Genomic DNA, 16,429 nt, shown 5'->3' with positions numbered 1-16,429 from the left:
CTTCTCCCTCTCATGCTTCCTCTGTGCTCTCTCTCTCTTTCTTAAATAAATAAATAAATATCTTCAAGAGAATAACTAAAATTGAGAAGACTTCTAATATTGAAAGCAACAATATAGACTTTTGTACCCATAGATGGACCACAATATGAGGTGAGAGATAAATACACAAAATTGAAGAGAAGAATTAATTTTATTTATTTATTTTTTAAAAGATTTTATTATTTATTTGACAGACAGATATCACAAGTAGGCAGAGGCAGAGAGAGAGAGGAGGAAGCAGGCTCCCTGCTGAGCAGAGAGCCCAATGCAGGGCTCAATTCGAGGACCCTGGGATCATGACCAGAGTTGAAGGCAGAGGCTTTAACCCACTGAGCCACCCAGGTGCCCCAAGAAGAATTAATTTTAACTCACATTTGGATTATGTTGAAATTTCTGGTACACATATTGCTTATACACCCTCCTACTGAGTTTTGACAGGGCTTCTATTTTATCTATGTAGTTTATTTCCCCCATTTTCTTTGGCTTTCACAAGCAAAGACTAAGCACACAATAAATGATTTATGACTTCACCAAAATATAAGCCCTTTGTTTCCCCCTAGCTGCCATCAAGTCCCATGTGGAGGTTAAGCACTTTTACTCCTCTTTAGATCCTAAATGAAAATGTTGCTATTTGTACATTGTACTCTTTTGACACATATAATGTCATTATTTTCTGAGTGAACATTATGTCACTTCTCTCTTCATGCTGAAAGGTAAATATGCACACCTTACCACCATGTTCAAAATATCTCACTAGTTGTCCTTAAAAGTGGGAGCAAGAACAAAGGGCCTGACCTAGCCTCCAGACCCCATGTGAGCCCAACCATGTTGGTCTTTCTCATCCTATCTGGCTCCTCTTGCTTCTCTTTGGATACCAGCTACATTTACCACTTTTCTTTATGTGCTTCTCCAATGATCTAGCTCTGAGACCATCTAGGCACTCCAAGGATGGAAGGCCCTAAAGGTGGCAAATGTCCAGGTCATCACATTGTTAATGAAGACTTTGGACATCCTCCCTGACCAATCAAAAGAGAATCTGCATTTTAGGAAAATTCCTAGGAAATTCACAGGCATTAATATTTGAGAAGCATTGATATATGGCACCTCCTACTATGGTCCTTTGTACCTCTGTGAAGTTAAGATTTCTCACCTATTTACAAATGAAAGTATGAAGTTCAATGTAGTTCTGGAACATGACCTGCATTTTGCAAGAGAAGGACACCTGTATTTGAGTTTCCCCTGAAGGGAATGCAGAACTTTGGCCTCATTAAAATCATGTACAATTGGCTCAGATGTGATCATACTAATCAAAGCCCTCAGAGCATCAACATTTATACATGGAAATTTGCATAAATATGTCAGAGGTGTCATTAGTAGTGGAGAATAGGGGCATAAAATATAATATCGATGATGACTTGATGTTTATGATTTCAGAGTCTATAATGCCCTATGAGTTACCTGGACTTTTCACACATGTTCAAGTTTACATTGTCCAGAAGAACAATTTGGTTTTGTCCTAAAGGGAAGCCTTAGGTGCTATTGGGAAAATTTTAGTTCTTCATTCCTTCCCATTCTGGCAAAAAGCCCACAGTTGTACAATTGACTGAGTGTTGTGCTTGAAACAAATTGGTATAAACAACATTCTCCTGAGCTTGTTAAAGGAAGCTCCAAAGTGAATCAGTGTGCAAGAAGTTACTACACATGTTATGATCGTTTCAGTGCTACTCTATTTCTTATCTCCTTTAGAAAACCTAACACTTCAAAAGAATTTTTTCAATTTCTTGTATGATATGGGTAAGAGAGAAATGATTACTATAAAATTCATTATTTTTATATATAAATTTGATATACTCTTACATTTATAATAATTGTACATTGGGTTTACAAGAGCCAATAAGCCAGGTGAGTAGTGGAAAACCAATAGTGAATAATTTACTTATTAAATTTTAATTACTATCCTCTAGTAAGCAAAATAGCTGTAAGACTGAATTACTCCCTTTAACAATGTTTTATTATTTCTTAACATGTCTCTAAGGAATTTATAAGTGTTCATGAACAAGAGTGTTAATTTAAACTACATTAAATATCATTCCATAGTGATTCCTACATAAGCAATCTTTCTGCTTCTTCTGATTAAAAGCTCCATTGTGTCTAACTGATCACATATTCTGATTCAAACTTTTAAGGTGAGTCAATTGTATATTAACTCTTTCCTAGCTCCCATTTTTGACAAGCATTTCATTGACTATTTATATACAAATGGGCAGTAGGTACTCCTTCACTTCTCTTTCCAGCATTTATAGCTTAATAAGTACCCACACAAATTGAATTTGAGATTTTTTCATTATTTAGTGATTTGGAATTGCCTAGAAAGGAGTTTTTTTTCCAATAAAAATACCTTTATCTTCTCCCATTCCGTCGGTTGCCTCTGTTTTCTTGACTGTTTCCTTTGCTGTGCAGAAGCTTTTGATTTACCCCAAAGATACAGATGTCGTGAAAAGAAGGGCAATCTGTATCCCAATGTTTATAGCAGCAATGGCCACAGTCGCCAAACTGTGGAAAGAACCAAAATGCCCTTCAACGGACGGATGGATAAGGAAGATGTGGTCCGTATACACTATGGAGTATTATGCCTCCATCAGAAAGGATGAATATCCAACTTTTGTAGCAACATGGATAGGACTGGAAGAGATTATGCTGAGTGAAATAAGTCAAGCAGAGAGAGTCAATTATCATATGGTTTCACTTATCTGTGGAGCATAACAAATAGCATGGAGGATATGGGGAGATGAAGAGGAGAAGGGGGTTGAGAGAAATTGGAAGGGGAGGGGAAGTGAACAATGAGAGACTATGGACTCTGAAAAACAGCCTGAGGGTTTCGAAGGGACAGGGGGTGGGAGGTTGGGGGAACCAGGTGGTGGGTATTAGAGAGGGCTCGGATTGCATGGAGCACTGGATGTGGTGAAAAAATAATGAATACTGTTATACTGAAAATAAAAAATAAAAAATAAATAAATAAATAAATAAATAAAAATAAAAACACACATACACACAAAAATACCTTTATCATGTGAAATTAGTAGCTTTCTTATTTCTATCACCTGTATTCCACTCCATTCTGCCTCAATTTTATTCTGCGAAAACACTGGTAGAGGAAAAGATGTTCTCAATAAAACTTTAAGGATTTCTGGAAAAAGTCAGTTCTAATCACTGTTATAGCAAATGTGAAGCAACTTTTAAATGTTAAAAACCTTTCCGGCAATGCTAATATATTTATGAGCAAAGTTTATGATGTAAGATTTAACCAGAAAATCTGTTACATAAACATATTCCATGGAAAAATAAATTTGGAAATTTTAATAAAATAAGGAAAGAAAAGATTCCTATTGTTGACAACTTTAAGCAACACCCAGAGTTAAAGTAAACATTTATCCCTAAATCCTGGGCCTTTATTTTTTTGTTGTCCATAGTCTTTCTCTGATATATTCTCTTTTTCTTTTAAAGATTTATTTATTTATTTTAGGAAGAGAGAGAGAGAGTGCAAGTAGATAGAAGGGCAGACAGAGAGAGAGAATCCTCAAGCAGATGCCCTACTGAGTGCATAGTCCAATGTGTGGCTTAATCCCAGGAATCTGAGATCATGACCTGAACTGAAATTGAAAGTCTGCCTCTTAACCCACTGAGCCACCCAGTCACCCCTGATAGATTCTTAATCTTTCTTTTCTGTGTCTTTCCCACATTCATCTAGCCATGTGTCTATTCTTCTTTGCCTATTTCTGTGCCTGCATCTTGTGATCTTCACCCATCCAAATATCTCCTTCTGCTGTCTTCTTTCTTCTTTTTATGGCTTTCTCTACATTTCTCTCTTTTGAAAAATTTTAATAAAGCAATATCAAGGAAAGATGTTCTATTTGTCCACCTGCAGTAGACGTATAAGAACTGTTGTCCATACTCTTGGAATATTCAGTCTTGCTCCTCTTCTCACTGTCGTCCAGTTGTTTCCCACTCACTGCTCATTATGTTCTGGCCTCCACTGCATCACATGACAGAAACTGCTCTCACTAAGGGCATCTCTTATTTTCCATGCTTAATCACACCTGTTCACTCCTTATCCTACCAGAGAATTTATTTTAGTGATTGGTACCATAATTTTCTTTGACGTTCTTGACTATCTTCCACTCTTTGTGTTCATGACACCCATCTTGATCATTCTGCTCAGTATCCTTTCCTGGTCTCTCCCTGTCTTTATTCACTGCCAGTCAGAACTATTAGTTTCAACAAGATATATATTTTTTGGAATGGAATCTAACATGGAAATGCTGGGAAATTAAAGGACTCTGCTGAGAAAAAATGGGCAGGAACAAAAGCAAGCATGGCCGTCTGCCAATAGCAAAAATTATATTCCAACATTGACTCCATGAGGGCTGTTGTCACCACTGCTATGTGAGAATTCCACTGTTCACATGGACAGAGTCACTGGTATGGATGCAGGGTGCATTTGCTGGGGCCTTCATATTGTGCCTTGGCTGCCTTTGCAATTCAGATTATCTTTTGTCCTTGTCCCTTTTCCTCCCTCATTCCAAATTTCAACTCTAGGGTGAGTGATGTAGAGTTGTCAAACCTACATCATGTCTCCTCACCCTAGATGTCAGAGAGATAGGAAAGTCAACTATAGCACTTTTGGGTCCTACAATGGGTGGTAGAGTTTGCTGATTCAAAATTCTGTGGTAGAAAAGAGGATCAGTTTGGCTATCTAAAGGAGATATATATCTCTCTAAAGGAGATATACATTGTCAGTTTAGTTATTCACCATTCTCTTCACTTTATGTATTCTCCAATAGATAGGTCATATATAACTATGCCTTCAGTCTACCGCAATGATTTTCAATTCATGATCTGCAGTAGACTCAAACTACAAAGTACACATGCACTGGATGTCCATAAACTGGCCACGGCATCTGAGTTCTCACTCAAATTTTGATGAGAATCTATGAAAGTTGCCAAGTGATGCCAAGTGAAGATTCCATTCTTCACTGACTAACCCTGCAATGTCAGAGGCACTGCCTCTACCTTCTGAAAACTTTCCATCTGTCTCTTCATCTTCCCACCAATCTCAGTGTCATTTCAAATATAGATTATCCATGTCACATGTGTTTGTGTCACCTATAGTTCAAATAGAACACAGATTCTTAGCCTTAATACTTGACTCACTAAATCAATGTCTACAGTAAAACCTCAAATATATATTTTTCATAAAACTTTCCTCAGAATGTGTGATCTAGACATTTAATTCAAAATATACATTTGATGTTTTACTATAGGTTCTGTTTTGAGAACACTGAATATAGTAACGTTTTTACAAGTATTCCTGACCTGAATTTCAAACTCTTTGCAGACTATTTTCTACACCTCCATATATTCACTTTAAAAAGAATTTACTGTTCTTTTCTCTTAGTTTCAGTCCTTGCTTATTCCCTAATGAATAATGTTCATGATCCTCCACATGCCATTTAACTCATTGTATTACTGAGACCCTTCAAGATCCTTTTCCCTATACCCTCCACCCACATCCCAAACATAAAATTTCTAAATTATTCAGATCCTATCCCATAAATTTAGGATGTACTACAATGTCTTTCATTTTTCCAATTCTGTTCATTGCTGCACATTTTAAAAATTGAAATAATTGTACTCATTTCAAAGCCCTCAAAATAGATTCCAATCAACAGAGAGGCAATACACAAAATTGAGATGATATTTTGATGTGCATAATTTTATTTCAACTCTCCTTTCCATATTTTCATGTTATAAATTGAGTGACTTTTTTCCAATTTCCTAAATGTCATTTCAGGCAACACTCCATGAGGATATGGAAAAAGAAAATGGAAAAGGACTTGGAAATGCAACATTGCTGACAGATTTGATTCTCACAGGATTCACATATGAACCACAGTGGCAAATCCCCTTGTTCCTAATGCTCTTGGTTATCTATCTTCTCACCATTGTGGGGAACCTTGGCCTAAATGCTCTCATATGGAATGGCTCTCAGATTCACCTCCCCATGTACTTATTTCTTGGGAGTTTGGCATTTGTGGATGCTTGGGTATCATCCACAGAATCCCCCAAGATGCTGCCCAACATTTTTGCCAAGACCAAAATGATATCTCTTTCAGAATGCATGATACAATTTTTTTTCCTTTGCAGTGAGTATAACAGTGGGATGCTTTCTGCTGGCAAAAATGGCATATGATTGCTATTTGGCCGTTTGCAACATTATCCAGTGATTATGTCAAATACACTGTGTATCCGCTTGTTAGTTTTGTCACTTTTAGGTGGCTTTCTTCATGCCATAATTCATAGTTCTTTCTTATTCAGATTCACCTTCTGCAATTCCATCATAGTGCATCACTTTTACTGTGACATTATACCACTGCTTAAGATTTCTTGCATCGACCCTTCTATCAAGTATCTGATAGTATTTATTTTTGCTGGGTCAATGCAGATGTTCACCATTCTGATAGTTATTGTCTCCTACAAACTAGTTCTCTCTACAGTCTTAAAAAAGAAGTCTCTACAAGGCATAAAGAAAACCTTTTCTACCTGTGGAGCCCATCTCTTATCTGTTTCCTTATACTATGGGGCTCTTGTCTTCATGTATGTGCACCTCATATCTACACAAACAGAAGACCAAGATATGATGGACTCTTTATTTTACACTATCATAATTCCCTTGTTAAATCCAATTATCAACCGTTTAAGAAATAAGGAAGTCATAGATTCATTGAGGAAAATATTGAAGAGAACTTCTTAGAATTCACATTATTATCTGTACTCGTTTTACTAGAATGACAAACTGTACAGATTACATACTTGCTAGGTGTTGATTAGTGTTCATTTTTTGCAGTTGTAATTGTCCTAATGTTTAAATGATTTAAGGGGAGATTACAAAACAAATATATGTATATGAAGTTAAAGATAGAGGGAATTTTAATCAAGTGTTCATGACACAAAAATAATTTATAAGGAAACAAAATATTTCACATGCTTGCATGTTTCAATGTGGCTTCATAAATGCATTAAGCATTGAAATAGGGTAATTACTCTAAAAAAGAATTTGAATATGATATATATGACAACCACACAGCTGTGTACCCCAAAGATTCACATTACATTCATTCCACATTGGAGTCAGGGTTGTATTTGAGTGAACAGAGACCAAAAAGTATAACTAGCGATCATTTTTCAGGTTCACCTTTACCCTTCCTCTCTCACCACTGATTACCTACACCATTCTACTGTTATAATTAAGCTCTTCACACTAAGACTGCTCTTTCTGCCATTTGCTGTAATCCTGTTATTTCTACATCCTGTTAATATTCTTTCTTCCAAAAGATTGACTAAATAATATCCCACTTTGGCAACTTTTTATGGATTGTCATATCTACCAGATTATTATATATGTCATATATAACTCGAACTCTATATGCATATGCATATTTTATTTATATGTATGTATACAAAATGAATGATATACAAAGATACCTACATACATATTATATAGATTGTATATATTCCTGGCAAATTATATATTAGCTATGTGTTGATTAGTATGTTGTTGTTATTATACAAATTATTATAAGTTATAATACAAATTATAAGTTATATACAGGTTATAATTAATTATATTATAATTAATATTATATATAAATATATAAAAATAATATTACAATTAATATTAATTATATTAATATTAATTATAATATAATATAAGTTATAAGTTATTATGCAAATTTTAAAGATTTTACTTATTTATTTGAGGAAGAGAGATCACACAGAAGTGGGGGAGATGGACAAAGGGAGAAGTGGACCCTCCACTCAGCAGGGAGCCCAATGCAGGGCTATATTCCAGGACTCTGGGATCATGATCTGAGCCAATGGAAGACCCAAATGAGCTTAACCAACTGAGCCAGACAGATGCCACTATTGTTGTTGCTGTTGTTGTTGTCTTAAAGTAGGCTCCACGCCTGGTATGGGACCCAACACAGGGCCTGATCTAAGGACCCTGAGATCAAAATCTCAGGTGAGATCAAGAGTCAGAAACCCAACTGACTGAGTCACTTTGATGCTCTTGTGTTGACTAGTTTTAACCAATTTTTGCAGTTATAATTGCTCTAGTGTTAGTGACTTCAGTCCTAAAGTCTTTTTATGCACAACTTTAATATCTGTGTATGTTTGTGGACATATACACTTGTTCTCCCTGGCATTACTTGAGATTCATCCCCCCAAAACCTTGATTTCATTCTGAAGTCTCCTAAAACACGCCTATGGAGTCTGTGTTATACTGATATGAGTTACTGAAACTCTTCTGGATTCTTTGTTCTTAGGTACACTATTTTGTTGATATAGGCCTTTCTACAAAGAATCCTTTCTGAATTGCACCCACCTTCACTTATAATTGAAATGGATCCTATCTTTAAGATCTGTCTTAAATGTTACAGCTTCCTTGATGTATTTCCAGATTAACTCAAAGAGGTATTGTTTGAGGCATTGTATATTTCCTTTATTCTTTTAGGTCACTAATGCTCTTAGGTAATACTTATTTTTAGCTTATGAACTTCCTTAGATTACACTTTAGAAGTCCTAGTACTCTTCCAATCTTTTGCGGTGTTTAGCACAGTGGCTAAAACCCATGAGTTAGCAAATAATTATTTACAAAACATGTAAATTGAAAATGAAACTGACAGCACAAATATTTCAAATAAAGAGAAAATGCATCACTCATTCTCATACCGTAGTGAGTCTTGGGTGATTACTAGGCCTGGAATGCGTGCGACATGCCAGTTCACCTTCTTGAACTTCTTCCAGGACAGTCACGAGTATCATACACCTAAAGTGAATCATTCATATTCTTCTTATTATGAGAATTAACCCCAGGGACAGAATACAGCACAACCTCAGGGAGAAGCTCTTCAATTAGGTGTTTGTTTAAAGATACAAAACAGGAAAACATTTAAAACAAATACTAATATGTATTCCTGGAGTTTCTGATCACAAGATTAGACTAGATCAACTGCTATGTGTTTTTTTGTCTGAGCGATACCTTCAAGTCCAGGGAAAGGGAGTGAATACAGCAGAGTCCAGACATTGTTACTACTTTTCACTAGAGAATCCATGTTATTGCATAGGTCCGTGGTTTAATTCTTATTGTTATATTACATTTCCATTGTGCTGATTTTTTTTCTTAAATTATCTACATTTTTTGGAAGAAGCAGAGGAAGATAAGCCGTGTAGAGTTAAATTATGGAAAATCACACAACTTCACAGAAGAGGAAAAGAGAAGTCCTGGATCACAAAAGTAAATTTAGAGACTTCAGTGACTCCATAAAGCATAATAACATTATATCATAGGAGTTCCAGAAGAAAAAAAGAAGAAAACAAAGTACATATATTCCCTCATGGAAATCTTTCAGATTTACAACTGGCAGAACCTGTTTTCTCTTTGGCCACCAGAGCCCATTCTGTCCTCCTTCAGGTGAGGTCAGAAGTGGCAGGGAACTGACGATACATCTCCCCACCAAGATCAGACCTCAGCCAATATTTATGTAGAACTGCTGTACAGTTCAGTCTTGAACAACACAGGTTTGAATTGCAGAGTTCCACTTATATGTGGATTTTTTCAATAACTACATACCGTACTACAAATGCATTTTCCTTTTGTTTTTTTTACTTATGTAATTTTATTTTTTAGAATTTTATATTTTGTGTTCCAGGTTCATTGCTTATACACCATACCCAGTGCTCCATGCAATACATGCGTTCCTTAATACCCACCACCAGGCTCAACATCCCCCTAATCCTCTACCCTTCAAAACCCCCAGCTTCTTAGAGTCCACAATCTCTCATGGTTTGTACAAAGATACAGATTTACTGAGAAGAAGGGCCATATGTACCCCAATGTTACTTATGATTTTCTTTTTTTTTTTCCCTCAAGTAGTCTTTTTAAAAAATTTCTTTTCAGTGTTCCAGAATTCATTGTTTATGCAACATACCCAGTGCCCCATGCAATACTTGCCCTCCATAATACCACCAGCAGGTCACCCAACCTCCCACCCCCCTCCCATCCAAGTGTTATTTGAGCAAATTCTACCTGAAAACTTCCACAATCAAGGGAAGAAAACAGACATTCAAGTCCAGGGGACATATAGAACCCCCACAACATCAACAAAAACAGGCCAACACCAGCACATACCAGTTAAATTTGCAAAATATAAAGAAAAAAAATCCTAAAAGCAGCAAGACAAAAGAAGTCTTTAACTTAAAAGGGAAGAGAAATAAGGTTAGCAGCAGATGTCTCCACAGAAACTTGACAAGCCAGAAGAGAGTGGTAGGATGTATTCACTCTACTGAATGGGAAAAATATGGAGGCAAGAATGCTTTATCCAGCAAGGCTATCATTCAGAACTGAAAGTAACAAAATTAAAGGAGCTCATGATCACTAAAGCAGCCCTGCAAGGAATATTAAAAGGAACTGTGAGGGGAAGAGAAAAACCAAAAGCAACAAAGGCTAGTCCGGAAAAGAAAATCTCCAAAAGCAATGACCAAAAAAAAAAAAAAAAGTAATGAAATGGCAGAAAATTTCTATCAATAATTACTCTCAATGTAAATGGACTAAATGCGCCAATCAAAAGAGATAAGTTTTGTTTCTTAAATCCCACATGAGTGAAATCATACTTTGTCTTTCTCTGACTTATTTTGCTTAGCATAATACACACTAATTCCAACATAGGGGAAGGGAAGGAAAAATAAAATAAAATAAAAACAGAGAGGGAGACAGACCATAAGAGACTTTTACTACTGATAACAAACAGAGGATTTCCTGGAGAAGGGGGTGTTACCAGGGGGATAGGGTAAATAGGTCAAGGACATTAAGAAGGGCATTTGATGTAATGAGCCCTGGGTGTTATATGCAACTGATGAATCACTAAATTCTACCCCCCCAATTAATAATACATTACATGTTAACTAACTTGAATTTGAATAAAACAAAAAACGTGACCAAGGTATCAGAATAAATTTAAAGAGACACATCCATATGTTGCCTACAAGAGATTCATTTTAGACCTAAAGATACCTGCAGATTGACAGTGAGGGGATGGGGAAATATTTAGAACACAAAAGGATGACTAAAGAAAGCTAGAATAGCCATACTTTACCAGGAAAACTAGATTTTAAAACAAAGACTGTAAAAAGAGATGAAGAAGGTGACTGCATCCAAATAAAGGGATCTATCCAACAAGAAGATCTAACAAATGCAAATATTTATGCCTCAAATTTGGAAGCACCCAAGTGTATAAAACAGTTATTGACAAACATAAAGGAATTCATTGGTACTAATAATAGTAGGGGGTTTTAACACCCCACTTACAGGAATGGGCAGATCATCTAAGTAGAAAATCATCAAGGAAACAATGGCATTAAATGACACAGTGAACAAGATCAACTTACCAGATATATTCAGAACATTTCATTCTAAAACAGCGGAATACATGTTCTTTCTAAGTACACAAGGGGCATTCCCCATAATAGATTACATACTAGGTCCCATATCAGGCTCAATAACTACAAAAAGACTGTGGTCATACCATGCCTATTGACAGCTATGAAACTTGAAGTCAATCTCAAGAAAAAATTTGGACAGGCGACAAATAAATGGAGGATAAAGAACATCCTACTAAAGAATGAATGCATCAACCAAGAAAAAAAAAGAATAAGTTAAAAAGTGCATTGAAACCATGAAAAACGAAAACACGATGATCCAAAACCTTTTGGAAGCAGAAAAAGAGGTCATAAAAGGTACGTATATAGCAATGCATGCCTACATCAGGAAGCAAGAAAAGTCTCAAATACACAACCTAATCCTAAACCTAAAGATGCTGGAAAAAGAACCACCAATGAAGCCTAAAGCCAGTGGAAGAAGGATATCATAAAGATGTGAGCAGAAATAAATGATATAAAAATGAAACAACCTAGTAGAACCGATCAATGAAACCAGGAGATGATTCCATGAAAAAAATTAATAAAATTGATAATCCTCTAGCCAGACTTAACAAAAAGAAAAGAGAAAGGACCCTAGTAAATAAAATCACTAATGAGAGATGAGGAATCACAACCAACACTACAGAAATACAAACAATTAAGAGATATTATTGAAAATTATATGCCAAGAAATTGAGCAATTTGGAAGACATGGATACATCTCTAGAAACATATAAATACCAAAACCAAAACCAGAAGAAATAGAAAACCGGAACAGGCCAATAACCAGGAAAGAAATTGTATCAGTAATCAAAAATCTCCCAGCACACAAAAGCCTGGGGAAGATGGCTCTACAGGGGAATTCTACCAAATACTTAAAGAAGAGTTAATACCTATTCTTCTCCTGCTATTCCAGAAACAGAAATGCAAGGAAAACTTTGGAACTCATTCTATAAGGGCAGCATTACCTTGATCCCAAAACCAAAGACACCACTAAAATGGAGAATTACAGATCACTATCCCTAGTGAACATGGGTGTAAACAATTCTCAACAATATAATAGCAAATCGAATCCAACAGGAGATTAAACAGATCATTTGCCACAATCAAATGGGATTTATTTCTGGGTTACAAGGGTGGTTCAATATTTATGAATCAATCAACATGATACACCACATTAATAAAAGAAAGGACAAGAACCATAAAATCCTCTCAATAGATGCAGAAAAAGCTTTGGATAAGGTACAGCATCCTTTCTCAATAGAAACTTTCAGCAAAGTAGGGATATAGGGAATATGCCTCAATATCATAAAGGCCATATATGAACAACCCAAGATAAAATCATCCTCACTGGGGAAAAACTGAGAACTTTTCCTCTAAAGTCAAGAGGAAAACAAGGATGTCCAATCTCACCACTATTGTTTAACATGGTACTGGAAGTCCTAGTGTCAATGATTAGACAACAAAAAGAAATAAAAGGCTTCCGAACCAGCAGGGAAGAAGTCAGGCACTCACTCTTTGCAGACAACAAGATACTCTGTGTAGAGAACCCATAAGACTCCATCAAAAAAATGGCTAGAATCGGTATATGAATTCAGCAAAGTCACAGAATGCAAAATCTACATACGGAAATATGTTGCATTTCTATAAAATTATAATTAAGCAGCAGCAGTATAAGTAAAGAAACAAATGCCATTTTTAACTGCATCAAACCATAGGATGCCTAAGAGCAACCCTAACCAAAGAGGTACAGTGTACTCTGAAAACCTTTAAACACTTCTGAAAGAAATTGAAGATAACATAAGGAAATGAAAAAAACATTACATGCTCATGGACTGGATAAACAAATATTGTTAAATTGTCTTTACCACGCAAAACAATCAACTCATTTAAGGCAATCCCTATGAAAGTACCAGTAGCATTTTTCACAGAACTAAAACAAACAATTATAAAATTTGTATGGAACCACAAAAAGACCCCAAAATGCCAAAGCGGTCTTGAAAAAGAAAAGCAATGCTGTAGGCATCATGATTCTGGACTTCAAGCTATATTACAGAGCAGTAGTGATCAAGTTAGTATGGTACTGTTCCAAGAATGGACACATAGATCAATGGAACAGAATAGGGAACACAGAAATGGATCCAAAACTATATGGTTAACTTATCTTCAACAAAACAAGAAAGAATTGTAATGGAAACAAGACAGTCTCTTCAACAAGAGTTTTCAGGAAAACTGGACAGCAACATGTAGAAAAATGAAACTGGACCATTTTTATATAGCATACCCACAAAAAAATTCAAAATAGGTAGCAGCCCTAAATGTGAAACAGGAAACCATCAAAATCCTCAAGGAGAACACAGGCAATGACTTCTTTGACATCAACTGTAGCAACTTCTGTTTTTTTTTTTTTTGTTTTGTTTTGTTTTGTTTTGTTTTTTTATTCCTGAGAAAGAGAGAGAGAGAAAGTGTGTGTGTGAGAGAGAGAGATTGAGTAGGGAGAGGGACTGAGGGAGAGAGAGAATCCTCAATCTGACTCCTTGCAGAGTGTGGAGCCTGACATGGCACTCAATCCCAGGGCTGTGAGATCATGACCTGAGCCAAAATCAAGAGCTAGCCACTTGACCATATAGAGTTGGAGGTTCATTTCTGGGGCAGTAAACAATAAGTTTTGGAGAGGATATGGAGAAAGGGAACCCTCTTACACTCTTGGTGGGAATAATCAGTTAAGTATCATGTAAATCAGGAAAAGAAAAAAAAATCAAATCTATTTAAAAGACCTAGAAAAGTTCTCATGGAGGAGACCTGATTTGAGCTCAAGGATGAGTAGTATTGAGATAGAAGGAAAGAAAGAAGGAGTTTTAGATGATGTCAACATTATCAGTGAATTAGCTAAAGCACAGAAGGACAGTGAAGGGATGTATATGGCCAAGTGCCCTGACATAATAGGTAGAAAGCAAAGTGATGGATAGGACACAGGCTGACTGTGGAGAATCTGGAATACCAAAAGAAGAAAAATCAGGAATACCAAAATAAGAAAAATGGATTTGGGAGTGTCTGCATGGCTCAGTCAGATAAGCTTCTGCCTTCGACTCAGGTTATGATCCTGAAGTCCTGGAACCAAGCCCCAGGGCCCCATGTCCATCTCTCTGCTCAGCAGGGAGTCAGCTTCTCTCTCTCTTTCTATTTCCTCTGCTCCTCCCCCCCCATTCTCTCTCTCAAATAAATAAGTAAAATCTAAAACAAAAACAAAAACAAAAAAAATCCTTAAAAAATGGATTTGGTTTGAACTCTAAAAAGAGAGCATTGCAAGTTCCTGAGCAGTAGACTTCATTTTTTTAGTCATCCAACAAATATTGTTTACACAACCACAAAGTATCATCTTTCGTGGTGTTAGAAATGTAGGAATGAACATAACAGAAATCCCTATAGCTAATTGTAGCAGCTGGCAACAAGTGATGGATTAGAGGCAACTCTATGTTGTCTATGCTATATATATTCTATATATGGTATTTATATTAATTAAATTTTATTAATGATACAGTATATTTATATGAATAATGGAGTGAAGGGGGAAAGCAAGGTAAGAAGGATAATGTAACTGGGGAGAACTGAAAAGAACAGAGCACAACTCAGTAAATCATATGTGTGGCTAAAGAGTGATAGCAAAGTCTCCACGAGGGTTTTGCAATACATGGAACAAATTCAACTCAGAGTGAAGGAGTTGATGAGCCTAGCTAAACCTCCCACACCTTTGTTCTCCTCTCTAAAAGCTAATTATCTTTTATAAACCATATTAATCTCTCCAGTAACTGTCTAAACTGACCCAAGACTCTTTGGCTTATTTTACATTTTATGCACAGGATAATGAACACCATTCTAAACATGATGTCAGTTACATAAGAATCAGCAAGGTGATCATCAAATGACTTAGTGACTTTAGTGAAGGTCATTTACTTTAACCTCATTGTCTCACAGGTCATCTTTAATTTGTGTCACAGAGTTAATATGTTTTGGGAGCTGAATCTCCCCATAGAAATACACTGACATCATCATAGGGAAGTCCCATAGCATTTGATGGGAAAGTTTAACTTTGCATTTGTAAGGAATGTAATTATTGACACTGACTTCTTAGTAGTCACCTAGATTTTCATTTTTAATCCCAAATGTTTTTGAGAGCATAATTTATATCCTGAAATTCTACAAGACATACCACCATTAAAAAAAGCAATCTGATGTTGTAAGACTCTTCTCAGTGCACTCAGGTAAAGGAAGTACTCAAATTTATTTTTACTTTTGCTATTAGCATCCATAAATATTGATTTATCTGAATTAGTTCTGAGATTTCAACTTCTCACTTTTTTAGCTCTTCTCACAACTGAAGGCTATGGCAAATTAGCATGAGATTTAAACTCAGTTCATGCTGACCTTTTCTGATTATAAGGTATATCTTCAAAACATACAGGTAAGAGTGCAGCTTAATTCTGTTAAATAATTCAGACAAGTATATTGAAAGTTAATTCTAACATAGCTGAATAATTAAATGGCTTATCTTTAGTACTTTAAAACAAGAAAATAAAACATTCTACCTGTGCCTATATTTTGATGTTTTCATTATGGAAAAATAAACCCATTTTGAATGGAGAATTTACATAATTATACACATTGGTCAAAATATCCTAATGGATCCCTATGTCATCATAGAAAATAGACTTTGAGGTAAAACAAAATTTGTCTTTGAAAATCATATTTAAATTTTTAAAAAATTTATTCTTTTGATAGAGAGAGGGGCAGACACAGAAAGCTCAAGCTGGGGGAGAGGGGGAGAGAGGAAGAAGCAGACTTCCTGCTGAGCTGG

At 35.8% G+C, this 16,429-nt stretch overlaps 1 pseudogene; it reads left to right on the top strand.

Moving 5' to 3' along the window:
- The first annotated feature begins 5,878 nt into the window (after positions 1 to 5,878).
- Positions 5,879 to 6,850, top strand: LOC131825647 (olfactory receptor 5H2-like; annotated as a pseudogene).
- The last annotated feature ends 9,579 nt before the right edge of the window (positions 6,851 to 16,429 follow it).

Source organism: Mustela lutreola, chromosome 2 (assembly GCF_030435805.1).
Source record: "Mustela lutreola isolate mMusLut2 chromosome 2, mMusLut2.pri, whole genome shotgun sequence".
NCBI classification, from domain to species: Eukaryota; Metazoa; Chordata; class Mammalia; order Carnivora; family Mustelidae; genus Mustela; species Mustela lutreola.
This window is presented reverse-complemented; position numbering and strand designations above follow the sequence as displayed.